This window comes from Malaya genurostris, chromosome 1, assembly GCF_030247185.1.
Source record: "Malaya genurostris strain Urasoe2022 chromosome 1, Malgen_1.1, whole genome shotgun sequence".
Taxonomy (NCBI): Eukaryota; Metazoa; Arthropoda; class Insecta; order Diptera; family Culicidae; genus Malaya; species Malaya genurostris.
In genome coordinates this window covers 33,035,366-33,056,497 of record NC_080570.1, presented here as the reverse complement: position 1 = coordinate 33,056,497, position 21,132 = coordinate 33,035,366, and the positions used below count along the sequence as shown (strand labels likewise).

Sequence of the window (21,132 nt, the reverse complement as noted above, 5' to 3'; positions counted from 1 at the left end):
ATTACTAAAAAAAAATCACAGACACTAGTTGGTTAGATGGTAGGCGGTCGCTTTCGGCACATTTCAAAACCAAGTGACATGTCATATCGCACCAAACTCTTCGTTTAATGTAATCTCCCAGCTCGTAACAAACGTGTCCGAAACTCGTCCGGATGGTTCTCTAACCACTTTCGGCTATGGCCTATGGCCGTAATCACATTGTCGAGGAGGATTCCATCAAGTCTCTTCCGTCGGTACCAAGTACTGTTTCGAAGAGGGTGGTCGGTCTAGCTTCAACGGCTGGTATGACTTAATTTCCACCGCACACATACACACATTTGAACGAACGTACAGTAACGTATGTTCCCTTCGAATCGAAACACTGATCGAGATCGTCACCGGAGTTGAATTATCCGTCCTAGCCCCGGGGATGGATGGGAGCCACAGTATCATCGAACTAAAAGCAACCATTTTGAAGCGACAGGGGTGGGGGTATAACGTCATGACCTTTGGCGATGATCACAACGTTTCGCATTCATGTGGTTTGTAGAGGACCGAGCGACGCGCACAAAACGCAACACATGCAGCATGTTCATTTCGGTCACTTCGGCGTTCTTCCCCTTTCACTGCTTCCCACTTCCCTCCCCATGCTAGAATAGTACAAACCCAGAAACGACCACCCAAAAGTTGGCACAATCTCTACTGTGGAATGTATTTGTGTCAGTATCACTATTACACATTGCCAGTATTGGGGAGTAGCGCAGGGAGCACATAAATATCAATTCGAGAACCAGCTGGGAACTGCTGGAGAAAAGCCATACCAACGCGATGTCATCGAGTCCGGGCGCGTTCCGCGCGCGGATCGAATCTCGCAGTGCAGTGTCGATTGGGACCGTAAATTGAAACATTCTCGCCTCTAATCGGGAAAACTGTTTCCAGTCAAACCGACACAAACGAGCACCAGCAAGCAAGCAGGCAAGCAATGAACTGTTATCGCTTCATCGAGCCGAACTACATACATTCGCACACACACACATCCACATCCACATCAGAAAGCAATTGAAATTATTATTAGCATCTTGCAAATAGTGTTTCCTCGGGCCCACTCGAGCAGTCGTCAGGACGATTGCGATGGCGGCAAAACGATGATGCTTTCGATAATAATGAGCGTTCCAATTTACCATCGTTCCCGGGGCCTTGCCTTGTTGGTCCTCCCTCCTTCGGGGTAGTTGTTCTGTGTCTGCAAATGCACACGGTTGTATTTCGAGGATGTCACTGCAAGTCTGCTGGTCTGCTGAACAGTTACATGTGTTTGGGGCAGCAGCCGAACAAGTTCCCCAAGTCGTAGCAGTTTGATCTTAATCGGCAATTAGTGACAAATTTTCTCTTCGCACCGATATCAAACCCACCGCGCCTTCGTTCGCTCCGTCGGATTCGATTCGATTGGGAATTGCTGCCATAGACACGAATTTACCTACTGAAAACATGTGTCATTGCGAGGGCGACAACAATGTGTCTCTCTCGCTCTTTCTCGTCACTTCCTAGGCTAGGTGCTCATTGGGAAAGTTCCACACTCGATGAGCTGTTTTCGGAGTGGTATCGACTTTGCAAAGTGATGGTGGTGGTAACCAATTTCACCGACTTGAAAACGGATCTTTTGTTGACTTCGCTATAATAAATTTTGCTTCGGCATGCCAGTTGAAAAGGCTCAAATCAATCAGAAAGACACAATTCTTCTATATATTGTATAAGACGATTTCTCCATTTCTCGGTATAATTGAGAGGTATAGAAATAATTGAAGCTGAAATTTATACGTAAATATTTGAGAAAAAAACATTCACCGACAACTCGATTAAATCTAACGAACACAAAAGCTTGACTTGTTTTCGTCTGAGACATCAAAGTTTCCCTACTGCACTTCAAAACCGGGTCGCCCAAAAAAATGGGTATCTTCAGGGAATTAAAACAATTTTGAAATTTCCGAAATCGAAAAATTTCTTTTTATGGCAATCGTCTTTGAATTAAATGAAACGTCAAGATTTTGTGTTATTTAAAACAAAATGTTTTCGAAAAATCTCGACTAAGACAAACATTTTAAGATTTTTGAAATCGACAATTCTTTCTTTTCATACCAAATGCCTTTAAATTGCATTGAACGTGGAGATCCGATGTTATTTCGAAAAAATCTTATGCAATTCTGAGATATTCGGCCACAAAAAAAAACTACAACGATCAGCCCCATGGGGTTGTTCGAGCCATTGATGTGGAACAAGGCTACCAAAATTTCTAATGATCTACAATCAAACAGTTCAATCAATCGTCATACTTTTGAATCCGAAATTGCACGAGAGTCTGTCCAACATCGAACATTGTTTGTCTTGATTTGTATTTGTTGTATAACCGAAGAAATAACACCAATATCCCAAATGTATGCAATTATATGTTTGTACATACTTGCGATACGATTTCGATATTTAAGATTCTCCTTGCCAAGCTTGTGTTCAAGTTTTGTATGCAAGCAGTTATTTTTATAGCGTTAAGTTTCTCTACCATTCTGCGATTTCGGTTGAAGCGATAAACTTTTTCTCATCATCAATCGAGTTCATCTTATATAAATTAGAAATTAATCTCAAAATTTACCCTGGGATAGTGGTCAATTTCTCAGACGAAACGACATAACATGGAATTCCATCCGAGGTTGCATGACATAAGATCAGAGCATACCAATTAAAGCTTCAAATCGTTTTATGGCACTTTTTGTCTTGCTGTCTAGCAACAACCTACCTCTATCATGGACTGAAACTTTAGCTTTAATTTTGCTTCTATTTATAGATTCGCGTGCTGCCAACAGCTTCGCTTTTGCATCGATTGACCAATCACAGCGGTGCTTTCCCTTTGATATATCGCTTACTACTTCAAAACCGTCGTCTATGGCAGGGAAATCCGATATGCCGGAGATGTTTAGCAGACAAAATAGGACACTGCTCGCTACTAATCAAAAGTTCAATCATTTATAATTGAAAATACGTGGCTTGATACATTCAAATTGAATCGTAAAAATATTTCCAATCGAATGATGAAACAATATAATTAATCGATACAAAATAGACTGAGCTGTAGGTGTTTAAAACCTGATCACATTTCTACGTGTATTTTTCCTTGAGTTTCTGATTTGCACCCCTATATAGAAAATAAAGATGTGTTCCACATCAAAAATCTTTCGATTTCGGAAATCTTGAAATTTTTATCAATCAAATTCCAGATTCGAGCTTACAAACAACATTTTTTGAGACAAAAAAAAAATCATGACGCTTCATGTAATTCTAAGACCAAAAAATATTTCGATTTCGGAAATATCAAAATGTTTTTCAATTCCAGTTTTTAAAAACAAAAAAAAATCAAGATGACAATCTAGTGTCGACGTTTCAGACAATTTTAAGGCATTTGGCACAAAATTTGTTTTTTTTTCGATTTTAAAAAGTTCAAAATATTTTTCGAAATGACACTAAATCTCGTCGTTTCGTGTGATTTTAAGACATTTTGCGTCAACATAAAATTTCAATATCGGAAATCTTAAAATTCGCAGTCCCAAAGTTCAAAAGACGATTCTTTAAAAAAAAAATTTGTGAGATTACTCCAGAATATCTCGACGTTTTATGGATTTCTAAGACATTTAGCATAAAAAATTCAATTTCGGAAATTTCAAAATTCGTGGTCCTCAAAATCCTAAAAGTCGCTTCTTTTCAGAAATCTTTTCCTTAGATTACTCTCGATCCTGAATTTCTAAGTCTATTAGCATAAAAATAATTCGATTTCGGAAATCTAAAAATTCGCAGTCCCAAATCACTTAAGAAGATTCTTTTCAAAATAAATATTTTTGCGACTACTCCACGTCTCAACGTGACATGAATATCTAAGACATTTGGTACAAGAAAATCGATTTTAAAAATTTCCAAATTCGAGCTCCAAAATTTTCAGAGTTGGTTCTATCCAAAACAATATTTTTTAGATATACTCCAGATCTCGACATTTCCTGAATTTCTAAGACATTTGGCATCAACAAAAAATTCGATTTCGGAAATCTCAAAAATTTTCGAAGCTCCAAAGTCTGATTTTTTAAAGATTCAGATGTGAACGTTTTATGCATTTCTGAAAAAAATTACTCCAACGAAAAATTTCTTTAGTTTTGCGTGGATTTCCTATAATATTACGGGTCCCAAAGTCAATATATTTTCCAAAAAAAAAAAATTAAGATTACTCCAGATCTCGAAGGCATTTAGCATAAAAAATTAGATTTCCTAAATCTCAAAATCTGCGAAGTTACGCCATTTTTTACGCGAATTTTCTAAGTTAAGTAAAATTATTTCGATTTTCGATCGAAACACGAGGCTCCCATGCAAATCACTGGTAACCTACGACAATCAGATGGCTACATGTTAACAATGCCAAACGGTCCTCTCGCGATAAACAAAAAATCTCGACTGAGATTGAAAATTTTATACTGAAATTACTGATTCCATCTTGAAATTACTGATTTGGTTGAAGAATTATGAGAAAAGAAGAGAAAAAACCTTTTTCAATCCACCTAGTGGTGTAATGATGCCTTTCTCATACTAACTATGTTTTCGAAAACATCACTAGAAGATTTTGTAAAGATTTTTTTCAAACTTGAATAAAATCAAAAACTTTCTCTGCTATAAACTACCGTCGCCTTTTCAATTTATAAATAGTTCTATCAGGTTAATATAGATTTAAATGTGGCTACCCTGCACGTTATACAGAATTGAGCTGAGCACGCTGTGCGCTAGGCGGTGGTGTTTTTTTTTTCTCCCTTGCCAGCACGTACCGATGCGTGACCGATTTTGCATCATTTTTATTACAGTTTGAAAGTTTTGATGCACATTGCCCTATAATTTCGGAACCGGATGTCGGATCTGGATGAAATTGCACAGTATCTTTTAAGACATTGGGAGCTTCATTATTTGTGAAAATCGGTTTCACAGCTGCTGAGAAATCGAAGTGAGTTCCGCTTTCGGAGCTTTTCTTCACTATAATCGTTGCTTCCGGAAGCGGAAACGGGGGACTAGTAGTCCCAAAGTAGATTTATATATCCACTAACTAACAAAGTCTGCCAGCTAGAAGAATTTAGAAGTCAGTTTTACAAAAATGTGCACCTCGTTTCGCCATCGCTTGTCAAAAAATACTCATGAAATTGAACATTTTCACTAATCGCTCTATAATACCGGAACCAGAAGTCGGATCTGGATCAACTTAACGAAGATTTTTTAGAGAATTTCAAGACCTTTCATTTGTTTCTTAGTTTGTAAATGTAAATTAGTTTGAGAAATTATCGAGAAAATTGAGTGCGCATTTTCATATGGATTTAAACATATCGCTTTGTAAGTCCGGAACCGGAAGTCGGATAAAGATAAAATTCGGTTTTTCGTTTGAATCTAAGTTTGTGAAAATCGGTCACGCCATGTCTGAGAAAAGTAAGTGAAAACAATTTTTTTTGTGCATATAACTCTGTTATTCCGGAACCGGAAGTCGAATCGGGATAAAATTCAATATTGATCTATGGGACCGTAAGACCTTTAATTTGAATCCGAGTTTGTGAAAATCGGTTCAGCCATCTCTGAGAAAATCGAGTGACATTATTTGTCCCATACACACACAGGCATTTGCTCAGTTCGTCGAGCTGAGTCGAATGGTACATGTTATTCGGCCCTCCGGGCCTCGGTTCAGAAGTCAGTTTTCACAGTGATTGCATAACCTTTCTATATGAGAAAGGTAAAAATATGTCAGAAAAAAAGGACATTGTTTTTTTGTTAGGACCAAAATTTTAAATAATAACAGCTCAATCGATTTTCACAAACTTATATTCGAACGAAAGATCTTGTGGTCCCCAAGAAATTTCCTGAATTTAATCTTAATCCGACTTCCGGTTCCAGAGCTACAGGGTGATTGGTGTAAAAATTCCAATTTCAAGTTACTGATTTTCACAAAACTAAGCTTCAAATGAAAGGTCCAATTTCCGGCTCCGGAATTACATCATAAAGAGTGTTGAACATTTCATGCGGTTGTGATGCAAAATACGAAAAAATGGGGTATCTGGGGACTCGAATAATTTCCAATCGATAGTTGGATGACCGAACGTATTCATTCCGGCTATACCAAACACCGGCTTCCGGTTCCGTAAGCACCGGTCACAATCTTTAAAATGGAACGAACTCACTTTTCACAGCGATGGCTGGGCCGAGTTTTACAAACTTACAAACCTCGAATGTCTTATGTCTTATGATTCCATTAATAACTGCTGAATTTCATACGGATCTGAACTCCAGTTCCGGAATTACAAGGTGGTGAGCACCGGTCCGTACATGCGGTGGTACGGAAGAAGAAAATACAACATCGCCTCTACGAACAAAGCACATTGTGTATGGTGTTCAATTTCGTACAAGTGATAAAGAAAACGAAAATAAAAGACAGGGTAATGAAAGATAAACAATGTCTAACGTTCATAACTGTATGAAAACAATACAAAAAAGTATGAAATTTTCGAAACAAATTGTAAAACTATATGAACTTGAAGGCCTGGCTTTTTATATATATCAAACAATTATTGTAACTTCTACATGCTCCCGATTCCAATTTCGAAAACAGTTATTCAAAATATCCAATAAAGACTGTCAATTTGTATAGCTGCGTCCTCTTGTTTACACTCTTCTCTAACCACTTGTGCAGTTGTTTATTCGTTTTCATTAGTTTGTTTCGGAATGCGTGGACTTTCAGCAGAACAACGTCGAAAAATTGTGTACAAATGATGCACAGAACGCGGAGTAAGTGAAAAAGTCGTGCAATATGCAATCAGAAAGTTCGGTGAGGATAACACCTTCGAGGATAAACCGAAACCGGGTCGAAAAATAGGTCCTGCTAACCCTCAGTTGGATAAACGTATACTGAAGGCGTTCGAGCAAAAGAAGGAGGTTTCAGTTCGGGATGTGGCCAAAAAAGTGGGCACTTCGAAGTCAAATACGATTCAACAATACACAACACGATTCATGCTGGAAATTTGAACTGCATAATCATGGACGACGAAACCTACGTGAAACTCGATCACAAATCCTTGCCGGGACCACAATATTATACGGTGCGAGAAGGGCAAGTGTTAAACCACTCCGAGACATCAATTGAAGTCGAAAAATTTGGTAAGAAAGCTATGGTCTGGCAAGCAAGTTGTAGCTGCGGTAAGATTTCGAAACCCTTCATCACCACTGCTTCAATGAACAGCGAAATATACATCAAGGAATGTTTACAAAAACGACTTCTACCCATGATTCGAAGCCACAAGGATCCTGTTGTGTTCTGGCTAGATCTTGCTTCTTACCACTACTCGAAATCAACGGCAGAATGGTATACTACCAAAAATGTCACTTTCGTCCCAAAAGACATGAATCCACCAAATTGCCCACAACTTCGACAAATTGAGGAATTTTGGGCATTAACGAAACCTGTCTCGGCAGCCGAAACCATTCGACAGTGTCAAAACTTGTCACCAAGAAGTCTGTACGGAATTTAATGAGGAACGTTCGCAAACAGGTCCGCCAGCTAGTCTGCAACTGCTAAGTAGCAAATGTTGAGAATAATATTTTCTTGTAGTCTAATTTTATCAGTATATCGAATAAAATTTGAATATCTAACACTTGTGAATTATTTACAGCGAAATCAAAGTGCGTCCATACTTTCTGGGACAGTCTTTATAAAACTTGTATCGACTTCTCGTGAAATGTTAATGAGAAATGCATTACTAGGTGGATTAAAACAGGTTTCTTTTTGTCTGGATTTAACCCATATTCACAAATCACTCGCAGGCTCAAAACACTGCTTCAGCAGTCAAAACGGACCAAATCTCTAAATCTTCTTACACCATTGTTCTGGTCAGTCGATATCGCCTCTCCCCCGCCTTTTTCCTGGGCTGTTCGAAGTCGTGACTATTATGACCTCTGTTATAATTCCCCGTCTTGGTGTATGAGAAACCGAAAAACACCTTTTCTACGCCAACTTTAGTTGAAAAACAAAAAAATGTTTCCAATTTCCATAAATCACACCCTCATGCTCTTCGTGCGCTGTCCGGGGCAATAAATTACATCGAAGCAATCTCGTTTATTCGTTTCGTAGGGTTCTGGTCTTGTTGGTTTTTGTGTGGGCGTGGGGGTGTGTGTGTGTGTCTTCGCTTTATCCACCTCCACCACAATCACCACGGGTGACTGCTGCTCCGAAGAACTTGTATGCATACGAAATTTCGATTGCGATTAAACGACTCCATTATCATCGGCTATTAGTTTCGCAGCATTGTCCGCATCGTGGAAGTTCCCCGATAGCCATCGATGGTGCGTAACCTTGGTAAAGTCAACCTTTCTGAAAGGATCCACTACACCCCGCTGCGTTGGTTGGTTGGTTGGTTGTTGGGTTGATGGATTTATTTTGGCGTGACGACGATACTTACCTTTAGACGTACGGCTATGAGGAAATAATTACAAAGACGATTCCGTGCACCGCGGGGAGGTGTCGTCGTAAGGCCGCCATACGACGGGAAGGTGTAAATTGGAAAAGTTTATTCGTTTTGGTTTTGAAATACTGAAGCTTTTCGGCACAGTTTTCCGGATTGGAACGTAGTACGAACATAAATTTAATTCTCGTTTTGTTCCGACAGTCCCCAGACTGACGAAGCTCTAATAAGCTAATTTGGTTGCAGTTATATTTATTTTTAAACATTTGACGTCTCCCTCGCTCGGTCAGCGGGCTTCCTGGGTGCCCACTCTACTCGGCTGTCAAATGCAGCTCTCGTTTCCGTTGTCATTAAAACTTTTAACGAGTTCCGAATATTTGATTCTAACACAACAAAGATTTTCCATCATATTATTTTTTATTGGACCAATTTTTTGGTGGTATGTTTCACAGTAAAACAACGAGAACTACTTACGGGCTGCTGCCACTTAACGGTGAAAACAGATTCGTTCATTTTCTACCAATCTGCATTCGTGTTTTTTTCAGCAAATGCCAGCCAACCAGAACCGATATCGAACAACGGAAAAATCGATCCTAATAACTAACCAACGCGTCCCAGTTTCCCAGTAGCAATCGCAGTCGTCATAGCGCTTGGCAGATTGGCACAAGCACAAATTCACGCGCTCGGAGCAACAGACTTTGGTGCTTACACTTTTTGCCTGTGAGTGTGTCTGTGTGTGTGTATGTGTGTGAGCTACCATCGATGGTTGTTATCTGGGTTCGGTGGATGATGTCTGTTTAAATATTCAAAACGCTCGCAAAACTGAATCTTTGATGAATTCTCGTGAAAACGGCAAATTTAATCGCTTTTCACCACCGCCGCGCCACCCACTTGCCGTCCGCCGAGATTACCGACGGGGGCATCGGCTTCCTTTCACAAGCTTCGAAAGCTTCGTTTTAGCTAATATTACATATCGGTGCGGATTGTATGGATGTGTGTGTGTGTGCGGGGGCGCGCGTGTGAACGTGGTTGTGTGCGGGCGCATGTAAGCACCCCGATATAGGAATGTAGGCTTTGTCTGTGCGAGATATGGGCGTTGGCAGAATTTTCACGTTCGCATTTCCCGACGACGAGCCGGTCTCTGTTTGTTGCAAACGGTTTTACAAACAGATTATTTCCAAATTCACTTTGAAGTTGCGTTACTGCGTTTGTTCAAATCTTATGTATTGTGTTTGTAGCTCTTCGGAATTTATTTTTTCCTATTCATTTCGGGCTCTCTTTGAGGTTATGATGGTAGCCATTGTATTTGATGTACTTCGGCAAGTCCTATCGCAGCGTTCCTTATACGAATACGCGTTAGTTTTGATTGCTTTTTTGAAGAAAATATACGTTTGAAAGAATCGCTTGATTTAAATCATCTTTCCAATTATAAAAGTTGTTTCTGATATCCGCAAGGGAACACTCTAAGACTGCTGATCTTGCTCGTATCTTTAAATGCATTACTTAGGACCGATCAGTATAACTTGATTCCGATGCAAATTTTTAGAAACTTTTTCATCTTTTTCGTTTCGCACCTTTAAGTGATGGTATCAAATTTTCAACACACTTTACCCTATAATTCCGGAAAAGGAAGTCAGGTGCGAATGAAATTCAGGGATTCCGTATTGGACATTATAGGACCTTTTTATTCAAAAGATATTTTTATTCAGGCCTATTTGCGTACAAGCTTTACGTGGTCGATTTAGTTGAGTTTTTAGATAAATTTTTTTTTGTATTGGATCTCGTTGTTACCCTTTTTCTAGGGGGAGAGGAGCTTCCATTTTCCTCCTGCGAGGATTGAGGGGCAGTTTGTTCGCGGTTCGTCTCGTCATCCATTGCCGCATCGGTGGTATTGTTGTTGATTTCGTTGCTAGTTGCTGTGGATGCGTCTTGTTGTATATTGGATGCAATTGCTGGTTAGTTGGATGGTAAGTTGTTAACTGCAGCTGGTGTACTTTGTTCTATAGGGGATACGTTGGATGGTTTCATTGACTGCCACAGGTGTACAGGGGTTGCTTGGGGTTGGTGTGAAGGAAGCACCGTTGTCCTTTGGTGTAGTTGTCTCCTGTTGTAGCTTGTTGGCAATATTGACATGCGGCCATCTGATTATCATAGCTAACAAGTAATTTGCACGGAATTCTTGTATCCTGACCGAATGTCACATACGAAGGTATAGGCCTCCTCAAGCGCATGCGTAACAAACGTACGACATTTAGAATACCGGGAAAAAAAACCTTTTACTTTTCTTTTTCGATAGAGAGAATCTCTCCGTATTGGGACATAGTTTTGCGAATATAAGGATCGATGATTTTCATGCTCCACATAGTGCACATTATTATTGTCTTTAGCGAATTGAATTGCATCCAACTCTTTATAGAACTGGATATAAACAGCATTATTGGTCTTATTGCATTGAAGTAAATGCACACGTTTAATGTCAAGATGCATTTGCTCCTTAAGCAAACCTTCAAGTTCTCGTATCGAAGGTCGAATTTTGCACTGTCTGAAGTCAACAACAATTGTATTCTTTCGTGTCGGCGGTAGCTTTTGTTCGTTTGGTTCACTCATTTCGAGGTCGTTCTATTGTTCACAATACTGTACTTGGTTTCTTCTGTCCCGAACGTAAGCGGTTTTGTTTCATCGACTGACTTGGATGAGATGAGAAAGCGAACTGATAGGACCTTTCTTTGGAATCCAAGTGCGTGAAAATCTCTCAAGCCATTGCTGAGAAAAGTGAGAGAAATCTATTTGGAACCCGGGTACCAGAATAGTCAGAATAGGTGGTATAAACTTTTTTAACACACTTTACCCTATAACTCCGGAACCGGAAGTCGAATCCGGATGAAGTTCAGAAGTGTATAGAATCATAACACCATTCATTTAAATCAAAGTGTGTAAAAATCGGTGGTTAAGCCATCTCTAAGCAAAGTGAGTAAGTAATTTGAAATTAGAATGTTTACACTAATCACTCTATAATTTCGGAACCGGAATACACGAACTCGTTAACCACCTCGATATCGTCACCGTCTATCAAAATTCGTGGTGGGTGGCGTAGTGTTTCTTCTCTAGAGCCTCTTCCTCTCGTGTATTTTGTTTTTGACGCATTTGTGGTCAGTCCGATACGCCTACGCCTTCTGCTTCCAGTCCGATGTAGGTTTCCGTCATCTTCTCAAGGTTACGTGTCACAATATCAATATCGCCAACGAAGCCAAAAAGTTTTACAGACTTTCGGAAGATCGTGCCACTCGTGTCGATCCTCACTCTTCGAATCTTACCTTCCAAGGCAATATTGAACAAGATACAAGCTAGTCTATCACCTTGCCGTAGCCCTCTCCGAGATTCGAAGGGACTCGAGAGCGTAGCAAATCACTCGGACGTAGCACATCACTCTATCCTTCGTTGCTTTGACCAATCGCTTCAGTTTATCCGGGAAACCGTATTCGTCCATGATCTGCCATAGCTGTTCTTGATCGATTGTGTCGTATGCCGCTTTGAAGTCAATGAATAGGTGATGCGAGGGTACGTTGTATTCACGACACTTCTGGAGTACTTGTCTTATCGTTTTACTTGTGATTCGTAGTGGCGCGGGCTCCAGTAAATCCCGCTTGGTACGGCCCTACGAGCTATTGGTGATAGACGATAAAAAGACCATTCATTTGAATCAAAGTTTGAAAATTTCGGTCACGCCATCTCTGAGAAAAACTAAGACGCAAATTATCATTTTTTGCACATTTTGACCCATAACTCCGAAACCGGGAGTCAGATTAAAACAAAACTCAGGAATTTTGTATGGGATCACAAGACCTTTCATTTCAATATGAGTTTGTGAAAATTATTCTAGCCATCTACGAGAAAAGTTAGTGCAAAAATACGTTACATACACACATACGCACATACACACACAGACATTTTGCGTACACGACGAACTGATTCGAATGGTATATCACACTCGGCCCTACGGATCTCGATTCGAAAGTCGGCTTTCACAGTGATTGCATAACCATTCTATATAAGAAAGGCAAAAAGTGGTAGAAACAAAATCAACTTGCTCCCATTTGGATGAAACACACACCTTCACTATGAAAAACCATTTGTTTTGCATAGATGAAGAGAGACTATACAAAAATATACACTGAAACGAAAGTTTAGTGTTTGTCCAAGAATTAATGAATTTCCGAAATAAAAAATAATTTAAATTTTTTTGTAATACACTCTAGTCGGATCAGGGTCATTTCGCCGAAAGCCGTTTCGTCGAAAGCCATTTCGCAGAAAGGGTTATTTCACCTAATGACATTTAGCCGAAAGCCATTTCGCCGAATCCTGAAATCGTCCTAAAATCGTAATTAGAATTGATTTAAAATAGACAAATGAGAGATGATAGCGTTAACGCTCGTTTCAATTATATTTCTTGAATAAAGATTGATTCATGAACCTCAGAACGGAGTTCCCAAGAAAACTTGTTGACTATTAGCTACCAAGCATCAACGCAATTGCATAGGTGTATCTACCAGGCAAATGTATGTGCTATTTTCCGTTTATTAGGTGAAAATGAAAAAACATCTAATGTGGCTACGAAAAAATACGGTATAAATCAAGATCTCGACGTTCCATGCATTTCTAAGTCAAAAGAACAAAACCGGATAACCGCGTAAAAAAACCGCGCAAAAAACAACCTCAGTGTATTTAAAAAAAATCGTGTAATAAAAATATGCCTTCTAATATTTTTTTTACGTTTCGTTCAACTCATCAATGCAGAGCAGTTCAAATTGAACCGCTAAGCAGACGTAAAGTTTCTGCTGTTTGCAGACCTATTTTTATTTTGCAATGGCGTGCAATATCTTTTTCTAGATGAATCTCGAAAAAATACAAAAAAAAAACTAAAAAACCATTGATATGAAAGCAAAATCGATTTTTTAGGGAGAGTCGGCAGCGTTGGTCCACTCATCTTTGATCGAAAAGTATTGGAGGTATTTATTTATTTTTTTTAATTGTGAGTACAGTGAGTAATTTCTGTGACTTGCATATTTCATAGAGATGTTCGGGCAAGTATTTTTTATTTCAAACCCAAACCCAACCCATATCCGGTTGAAAATTTAAAAAAAAACTTTTACCGGTACCCAATCCGAATCCGAGATCAACTTTGCTTCCGAACCCAAACCCGACCCGAACTCGAAAAAAAACCCGACCCGTTAAAAGTCCCCAATCCAGAAAAAAGTCGGGTGGGTAATGTCAGAGACATAACTGGATGTCGTGAATACGAAAACAACTGACACGTTCCTTAACACTTCCGAGTATCAATTAATTGATCAATTGTATGAATTATGCAAGCATTCCATTTTTTCACATTTTTCGCAAAAACAAAGAAGGCTTGATCTCGATTACTGTGAATTTCACACAGCGTAAAGTGCACAAATCTAATCATACTGTTCTAGATTTGCACTAAACTGAGGATATTCACCTTCGATTTGCGAAGAAGAAATCCTAATAGTTCTTTAGAAAACATTCATTAGAACGGCTGATTTTTATTTATTTTCAAATTCGAGGATTGTGATTTATTTATTTTGTGTTTTATCATCCGACTTATGTCTTTATGATTTTCTAATAACTATTGACAGGGAAAAACCCGTTTGAGTTGGTGTACAATGTGCCATTCTCAAATAGGCACAACACCTGTCTTTTCACATTCAAAAACAATTCTAAAACAGTCAGATACAAATTACATTGAAATTACATTCAAAAGACACACACAATACATCTTGCAGTGGCGATAGAATCCAAACTGATCCAATTTTTGTTAGGAGGTTTCTTTTTACGTGATTTAGTTTGTAGATTTTTCACCAATGGGCGGTCCTAACGGCTATAAAAATAGCAGCATATAGATATTTAATGTCGGTTATTTCATTTTGGATTTGCATTTCATTATAAGAAACTACCAGGATGCTGTACGGGATTCATTCCTGCCTTTCAGAAGTACCAAATTGTGGAACTCACTACGATATTAAGCACTGTGCGGAACGATTTTTTGTACAGGAGCAGATCTTTCTCAGAACGCGTTCTGATTGGCTGGTGTTGACATAGGTCAACTGAGACAGGGTTTTCAATAGTGTACTATTGAAATACTTCAATGCTGTTGTTATACACGTTTAAGATGAAAAATTTCGATTCTATTGGTAGTTAGATTATATAAATCCTTTCACAAATCATTGAGCTATGAGCTTTCAAAATACGAGAAAGGCAAACGCGCCTTCTGAATTATCCTCTTTGACACTCGTTTATACCAAACATTTCAGAAAAGTTTAATTTTGAATTATTTGAGATTATGTCACACAACTGAATATTGTGATCATATTTCCGATGGCATGTAGCAAAAATTATGTTGATCCGTTAGATACAACAAGAGATAGTCACGATCGAAAACTTATCACTCTCTCAAAGGGTAAATTTTGAAAAGGCACCCCATAGTAAAGTAAACCCGACCAAATTTTTTAACCCGAACCCGTTGGAAATGAACATTAAAAATTGTGTTCGTATATTTCGTTTGTGCTTTTAGTGCAGGTTGGTCGTTTCCGCATCTGTTATTTTTAATGTTGCAACCTTACTTGACGAAAAATATTTCCGGTCGTTGTGAAGAAATATTGCTATATTGTAACGTGTGAAAATAATTGGTGACTAATTTATGTATGTCAATTTATAGCTGCCCTGAAGATGTAGGATTCAACCTTCGATACGTTGGTCGTTAACGTGAAACAAATATGCCAAACAATTTATTTCAACAACGACGACAATGTAAATTTTTGGTTCTAAGAGTTTTTATCGTTGAATGGACAGACAGAATTAAGTTTTTTTTAATTGTAGAGGTTTTAACCTTAAGGTCATTCACCTCTCCTGGCTAAAAAAAAGCTTTCTGATCCTATGTGCGAGGTTGGGGATCGAACCCAGGTGGGCTGCGTGAAAAGTATCGACTATCCCATCACGCTATACCCGTCCGCAGAATGTAAGTTTTTTCATCCCTTCAGTTTTACAGAGAATAATGAAATTGAGTATTGAAGAATATAATTGTAAAGATTTTATAACAGTTTGAATGTTGCAAAAAATGTTCTATGCATAAAGGTTATTGATTTCCTTTGCCCACAACGCATATTTTCCGGGATAAATGCTTCCAGAGGAAAATCGTCAGGTTTGGGTCAGGAACTTGGTATGTTCCTCTTTCCAAGTGTGACAGAGATGGTTCCGATGTAACACATGGATCAATAAGTCCCGAGACTAACAATGGAAACAACATTTTTTTTGCAACATTTTTTTTATTCATCAACATAATCACCTTTTAGGGTGATATAATGGTTCCAACGTTTTTCCAATTTTTCAATACCATGTTTATAAAAAAAATTATCTTTCGCTTCAAAATAAGCTTCAGTTTCAGGGATGACCTCCTCATTTGAGCCAAATCTTTTTCCCTGGAGCATTTTTTTAAGATCAGCAAAGAGCCAGTAGTCACAGGAGGCTAAATCTGGCGAATATGGGGGGTGGGGAAGCAGATCAAAGCCCAATTCGTTCAATTTCGCCATTGTTTCGCGACTTGTGGCAGGGTGCATTGCAGCAATCGCGACACCCACTTGGGAAAAACCTTTTTCATGCTCAATTTTTCATGAAGGATAGTAAACACACTTCCATATGATATCTGTGTCATCTCAGCAATCTCACGGAGCTTCACTTTACGATCTTTCATTATAATTTTTGTCACTTCACTCACATTTTCCGGTGTAACGGTTTCCACAGGTCTACTCGAGCGTTCCGCGTCATTTGTGTCGGTACGACCACGTTTAAACTCGGGGAACCACCAACAAATCGTTGCTTTTGATAGACAAGAGTCCGGATAACATTTTTCAATCCATTGTTTCGCACGGTGTTTTTACCTATTAAAAAAACAATGTTTTATCAAAACACGAAACTCGGTTTTTTTTTTCATTTTTTAAACAAACTACAAAATGACTTTACTCCAACCTCGATAACTCAGCTGTTTCTGGTCGGATCGACTTAAAATTTTGACCCGTTTCAAGCAAAGGTTAGTACTCTAGAAGGACGTGGTTACTGGTTTACTACGAGCGCCATCTCTGCTGTAGTCTCGGGACTTATTGATCCATGTGTTATGTCGTCGATTTTGTTGGGTTTTCTGTTGTAGGTCTCGAATTCTGAATATGAATTTATCCGAGCACCCCAAGTATCGTTTTGAACAGCACCTCCAGGCTGAATGAGCCTTGGTAATGTTTCTCAACCAGGCACGCTTCATTTGAATACACACTCAAAGAACTATTTTGTTTTTCCTCATGGCTATCTTGTATTCGAACGAGACGGATAGCTGCCTCTCTGTTGAACTTTTACCTCTTACTCCGGAACCGAAAGTCGGATTGGAATAAATAAATCTAAGTTAACAAAAATCAGTCTAACCATGTCTGAGGAAATCGAATGCATGTTTGCGTTACACACACTTGGTTGCAAAGTCACAGTTTTTGCAAAGCCTTTCTTTATGAGAAAGACAACAAAAACGAGATAAGTAGATGGGATTTGAAAGTGATCTCATGTAGGTACTGGAAGAAACAAGTTGTAGGCGAAGTTCGTACGAATCTGGGTTAAATCCATCTTATCTTAATTATCAATCTAATTGACAGACGCGTACTTCGCTTCAACTGTCCCACTTCTCATAACTCACAAGGCTGCGTAATTTCCCATTTTACTAATGACACTGTGTAACAAAATCTAAATCTCAACTTCCAATTTTACCGGGAAAGATCAATTTAATCCGATTAAACTTCTCTGAAAGGATCCCTGTAAGCCCTCCCCAATGTTGTCTCCATCGCCAACCAATACTTAGAGACTACCATTGAAATCAATTTACGCTCAGCTCTACCTCGTCGTTTCCATTCATTAAATCTCTCAATCCAATCCCGGTGATCCCATTCTAATTCAATCAATTCAATCGTTCATCCGGTCAGTTTACCCAAACAATCCGGAGTCGAGAGCTCACCATTTTTCCGAAGGAATGCCGGTAGGGAGAGAGCCCGAATTTTCTTTCCCTCCAGGTTACTGTCGATCCAACATCCAACCGAAAAGGAAGTATACTAACAAAAGAAAGCAAGTAAGTAAATGGCAGTAAGTTCTCTCATCTGGCCTGGCCTGGCCTGGGGGATCCACCAGATTAATTGAGTTTAATTATTCATTTATTTTCCCGTGAACTGTGGACCGCACTCAGACGAACTGTCCGAGGTGAAAGGAGAAAGCAACAGAAACGGAACGGTGAAAGATGCTTGGATTGAAAATTAGTTGAAGAATCTTCCACGAAACCAAGACGGAACTGATTGCCACTTCGACTTCCGCATTGGAGTCTAATTTGCAAATCGAAACCAAACCTTGTTCAGTGCGCTTGTTTTTTTTTGTTTTTATCTGCTTGAACTGAAAAACGTTCGCTACTGATGATGGAAAACAAGAAGAAGCTGAAACTGATGAAGATGATGACGATGGTGATGATGATGATGCTGATGAATGAACGAAAAACTTTCCGCGTAAGTATTTGTTAGAGGAGTAGTCTCCAGAGTTGCTAAGAGTCAAACTTTTGACCACTTTGCCCGTGCCGGTCGGTGTGAATCGTGAAGTTTTTCCTCGGTATTCGCACCGACAAACGGGAAAGTCCATTATAACCAAGAAGAGATGTTCGGGAAAACTGTATCGGTAGAACTGACACAAAAACTTCTTCGGGAGGTTATCGACTGGCTGCCAAAAAAAAAAAAATAGACGCCGATAAGAGTTATTGGCAAGTATCGAAAAAAGTAAATAGCAGTTATAAATATGGAAAGGTAAATAGAATACTCCTCACTTATTTGCATTCGAAGCACGTTGAATTGATCAATGTCTAGATTATAATGTCTACCGAAAGTACGCAGCAAGGTGAGTGGGCACATTTCGGAAAAAAATGCAAGCTACACCGGCACCGACACTGTTAGGCTCGGTGTTAGGCCATAAAGAAAAGGACACCATTTTGCAACACCTTCCCCATTCGCCGTTTCTGAACACTACACCTCACCCCTTCTACGGGAGTACTGCTTACTCGCTTCATGCACACATGGAACAACACAGAACCACTAGAAGGTTGAGATTGAAATTTCAAACCCAAACCTGTTGGAACTGTGTTAGTTAGTGTGAATGAAGTTTTTCTATGGGAAAAGGAAAAACTTATTCTATAAGCCATGTTTTGAATGTCATTTGCATAGAACCCCTCAGTTCGCCTACCGGAATCTACGGCAGCCAGGTTTTATCGGTTCGAACGATCCGGAATAATATTTACCACAAGCACTGCCGTTCGATAGTCCGACGGCTGGCACCGGAACGTAATCAGTTTTTCTCACTTGAAGCATTCCGAAGAAAAATTTAAAAATCTATCAATTCAAATACAGTTTTTTAGGACACTGGATATTGGCAGCAACTCAAAAACTTGTGACACTATCGTTTTCTGGCAACGCGACAACAAAAAAAACGTTGAACGTGTTGATGTGAATATTCTACAAGTATCTTTTCTACGAATCTTCAAACCCTCCAGATATTTCGCTCAAACCCTTTTAAAGTATTCTTCCCAAGAAACTAAACAGATATCTCCAGACGTTATCATCATCCATACAGACAACTGACCAAATTCCATAAAAAGTAGCAACTTTGGGAGTCGAAAATATTTTTTTAGCTCAATTTCCCAACTTTTTGATCCCGCTCCAAAGTTCAACCAAACATCATACCTAGTATTTATTTTTGATATTTGCTTCTTGATTGCAAGAAAAAGGCATCAAAATGTTGCTCGTTCACGTGAAAATCCGAACTACTCGCTGTTTAGCTCAATTTATTCAAGTGATTTCCCAACCATTTGAACCCGCTCCAAAGGTCAACAAAATACTCTTTGGTGCGAAATGAATGTTATTTATTCATGAGTTATCTGTTGAAGTTTTGAAACAGATAATAGTCGGAGGGAGCCAAATCGGTTGAATGAGGTGGATGGATGATTTCAGCAAAGGTTCGTGCGATGGTCTTGTGTAACGACGCATTACCGCCTCCTTCTCTCATGTCTCTCCTTATGCGACTATTTTATGTGAACTTTCTAAGTTATGCAGTTGTTTTTAATGCGAATTTTCAAGGTTATTAGAGTTTTTAATTCAAATTTTTAAAGTTATGCTTTTTTATGCGGTACCGATATTCCGTGTAAAAAAAAAGACATCACTCGATTCTCTATTTTGGCGGTTTTTCATGCGACTTTTAATGCAAATTTTCAAAGTTATGCGCCTATTGTAATGCGAAGCTTGGCAGATTTTCACACTATTTTTATACGACCGTTTAGCAATGTTTTCGACCTTCAATCGCTCCAAAAATGTTGATGGTATTTCGAACCATTGGGTCTTTCTATGAGTACTCGGTGTCGGTTAACAGTTATCGAGCTCAAAAGTTCCTTGAATCCGCATCAGCATGACAGAACACGCTTCCGAAGTGGGCTTGCGTTCGTGGTTTAGATCTGCAGAATCTAGGCCAAAAAATATGACTCAGAAACAATCCTTGTGGTAAGTTCTAGCTCGCGCTTCTTCACTTTCCGATCGGTCAAAAAAATGTTCATGTGTTTTTGCTTTTCTAATCTAGAAACGTTATGCAATCACTGTGAAAGCCGACTTTTTAACCGAGACCCGGCAGGCCGAATGTCATATACCATTCGACTCAGCTCGACGAACTGAGCAAATGTCTGTGTGTGTATGTATGTATGTAACAAAAATATGCACACACTTTACTCGGAGACAACTGATCCGATTTTTACAAACTAAGGTTCAAGTGAAAGGTATCATGGTCCCACAGCCTGCTATTGAATTTTATCCCAATCGGACGTCCGGTTCCGGAGATATAGAATGATATGCACCAAAAATATGAAAACAATATGCACTCACTTTTTTCAGAGATGACTGAACCGATTTTCACAAGCTTAGATTCAAATGAAAGGTCTAATAATGCCAAACTGCTACTATTTCATTTGTATTCGACTTCCGGTTCCGGAGTTACATGGTAATATATGGAAATTAGATCAAACATTGTGAACTCAATTTTCTCTAAAATGGCTCAACCGATTTTCACAAACTAAGATTTAAATGAAAGGTTATATAGTTTCCTAAAAATGTCTAGAACATTTTATTCGGATCCGAAAAATAGGTAAAAATCACATAAAAAAGTCTGTTAAAATTTTCTAGTTTACAGAGCTTGTTAGTTTGTGGGCAAAAAACTTAATTCGGCACTACTGGCCCCCCGGAAGCACCGAAATTGAGAAAGAAAAACTCCAAAAAAAGAACTCACTTCGATTTCTCTGCGATGCTTGAACCGATATTCACAAATCTCGAAGCTCATATTATCTTCAAAGCTACTGTGAAATTTCATTCGGATCCGACCTCCGGTTCTGCAGTTACAGGGCGATGAGTGTCATAGTTTGAGTTTTCAAATCGCCATATAGAATGACAATACGTACAACATCGGTACATGGTGGTACGCTGGAAGAAGGAAACACAAAACGAACGATGCGTGTTTTGTTTTATTTCGT

At 39.0% G+C, this 21,132-nt stretch overlaps 2 protein-coding genes across 6 annotated transcripts in view; both read right to left on the bottom strand.

The window, feature by feature from the left end:
- LOC131436322 (peripheral plasma membrane protein CASK-like) overlaps nt 1-21,132 on the bottom strand; it is a 741,277-nt gene that overhangs the window by 279,197 nt on the left and 440,948 nt on the right. The gene's annotated exons all lie outside the window — the stretch shown is intronic.
- LOC131436312 (peripheral plasma membrane protein CASK-like) overlaps nt 1-21,132 on the bottom strand; it is a 582,446-nt gene that overhangs the window by 555,481 nt on the left and 5,833 nt on the right. The gene's annotated exons all lie outside the window — the stretch shown is intronic.